At 41.8% G+C, this 2,765-nt stretch overlaps 1 pseudogene; it reads left to right on the top strand.

Moving 5' to 3' along the window:
• The first annotated feature begins 1,683 nt into the window (after positions 1 to 1,683).
• On the top strand, positions 1,684 to 2,328 carry LOC103087539 (40S ribosomal protein S4, X isoform pseudogene; annotated as a pseudogene).
• The last annotated feature ends 437 nt before the right edge of the window (positions 2,329 to 2,765 follow it).

Raw genomic sequence — 2,765 nt, 5'->3', positions numbered from 1 at the left:
GGAAGGTCATCATGCCCCCTTCTGCTGGTACAGACTCAAATCTCATTGCTGTTTCCCCTTACCATGCCACACAGAACTTCCCTAAACACCAAGAAAACCAAAACCAAAGGAGAGACATGACAGGCAGCACTTATTCTAGGGAGAGCCTTCTGGTTCCCAGACAGAGACTCCTTCCAGTATCCTCAAGTGGGAAGAGAGGCGACTCCATGGAGTGGACATGACTGCTTTGGTCAGCCCATAACCCTTCCTCCGTCTTCTAAGAATACTGGGTTTCTCCTTTAGGAAACTACTCCTTCTCAATTAATATGGTTAATTGAGGGAGGGACGAGGCTGTTAATCGTAGCTCAGACTGGCCAATGAGGGTAATCCATCTCTCTAGCCAGAGGAATTGGTCTAGGGGTGAACACCTGACTGAGGCTGGCTCAGTGAGACTCTTCACAGAGAGGAAGTGCATGGTGGGTGAGGATCCCTCTCTCTGCTCGCACCAAAAACACTGAGAACCAACTAGCTTCAGTCACCAGTGGCTGTCTACAGAAGGAATAAATTATCTACAGAATGATGTCAATTTTTGAGAAAAAAACATCCCAAGACAAGGAAGGAGGGGCAAAGCCCTAGCAATTTTAAGCCCCTAAAGCCAGCTCAAGCCCTGAACTTCCCAGTCTAGTGAACCAATAAATGCCTTTGTGGCTCAAGCTAGTTTGAGGTGGGTTTCCATCACTTGTCACCTAAATTGTCCTGACAACTGCCACGCACAGACATGGGAACCCGGAGTTCTGTGGATCTTCGCTCAGACCACTAACATGGCCCAGCTACTCTGCATTGATTGCCCATAGCTACTGTCACAAACTGATTTCCTCACCCTCTACTATTTACTTCTCTATTCATGGCTTCTACACTACTGTGGTTCATGCTCCCTGATAACATCAGCCTCCCAAGAACCTGGCAGAGGTATGTCTCTTCTTATGGTTCCTCTGACCTCTGTTGACCTCATGGCCTTCCAGCTTCTGCTCCCCCTGCTCACTACCTCATCCTTTAGAAGTTCCCAGCCACAAGTTCCTTAGAGGATCCGATGGGCCGGGCTCATCTTTTTGTGTTGGGCCACAGCACAGATCAGTACACAGCTACACTGCAAGCTCCTTTGAGGGCACCTAAGTATATTTTGTCCAACTTTAAATGGTATTATAATTTTTATTATCAGTTTCGACATGTTCATTGCTAGTATACAGAAATACAATTGATTTTTGTATGTTGATCTCGTATCCTGCAACATTGCTGAACTCATTAGTTCTAAGAGTTTTTGACATAGATTCCCTGGGATTTCTGCATAGACAATCATGCCATCTGCAGATAGGGACACTTTTATTTCACAAGGCCGAAATTGCTAGAACTGAAAAAAACAAATACAGAAATCCACAATTATAGTTGGAGACATCAACAACCCTCTGTCAGTAATTGATACATCACACAGGCAGAAAGTCAGTAGGGATGTAGATGACCTGAACAGCACTATCAATCGACTTAATGTAATTGACATTTATAGAATACTCCATGCAGCTCTTTCAGTACCTAGTGCAGCCATGGCTCATAGTTTCAAGAAGCATCTGACCCTTCTATGAGCCTTAAACTATCAAGCTGAACATTTTGTCTTAAAAACAAAGGAGTTTTAAATTATGCAATTAATACATGGCTCCTTGTCCATCTACCAATCCCCACAACCTGAGAGAATGTTTCCCCCTCATCGTTTTCCTAAGTAACAGACTTAAGTATGCTCTAGTAGGAGGTAAAGATCTGCATGAAGCAACTCATTAAGGCTGATGGTAAGGTCTGAACTGATATAACCTACCCTGCTGGTTTTATGGATGTCATCAGCATTGACAAGACCAATCTATGACACCAAGTGTTGCTTCGCTGTTCATCATATTATGCCCAAAGAGGCCACGTACAAATTGTGCAAAGGGAGAAAGGTCTTTGTGGGCACAAAAGGAATCACTTCTCCAGCGACCAGTGATCCTCAAATTATCTGCTACCCTAATCCCTTCAGCAAGGTGAATGACACCACTCAAATTGATTTGGATACTGTGTATGGTGGTGACCAGAGGTGCTAACCTGAAAAGAGTAGGTATGATCACCAATGGAGAAATATCCTGGCTGTTTTGATATGGTTCATATGAAAGATGCCAAAGGCAACAGCTTTGCCACCTAGATCTCCAACATTTTCATTACTGGCAAAGGCAACAAACCATGGATTTCTCTTCCCTGAGGAAAAGGTACCTACCTCACTATTGCTGAAGAGACCAGAGACTGGCTGCCAGACAGAGGAGCAGGTAAAATGATCTATAGCAGGTAACATAATTTGAAAAGGTTTTTTAAACTTAAATCTAATACAGCATGAAAATATAATAAAATAATCCATTCAACAACCACAGAATACACAAGCTCACATGGAACATTCACCAATATAGACCACATTGTGGGTCATAAAATACACCTTACAATTTTAAAAGAGTAGAAATCATATAAAACATATTCATATATCACAATGGAATTAAATTAGAAATCAAAACAGAAAGGTAGCTAGAAAATCGTCAAATTAATTAAACAACCTACTTATAAACAACACACGGGTCAAAGAAGAAGGCTCGAATAAATCTAAAAATATTGCTATAACTAAATGATACAACTTATCAAAATCTGTGGGATGCAGCAAAAGCGATGCTTAGAGGGAAATTTATAGCATGAAATGCACATATTAAAAAAGAAGAAAG

The sequence above is a fragment of the Lipotes vexillifer genome, unplaced genomic scaffold, assembly GCF_000442215.2.
Source record: "Lipotes vexillifer unplaced genomic scaffold, Lipotes_vexillifer_v1.1 scaffold1081, whole genome shotgun sequence".
Classification (NCBI taxonomy): Eukaryota; Metazoa; Chordata; class Mammalia; order Artiodactyla; family Lipotidae; genus Lipotes; species Lipotes vexillifer.
This window is presented reverse-complemented; position numbering and strand designations above follow the sequence as displayed.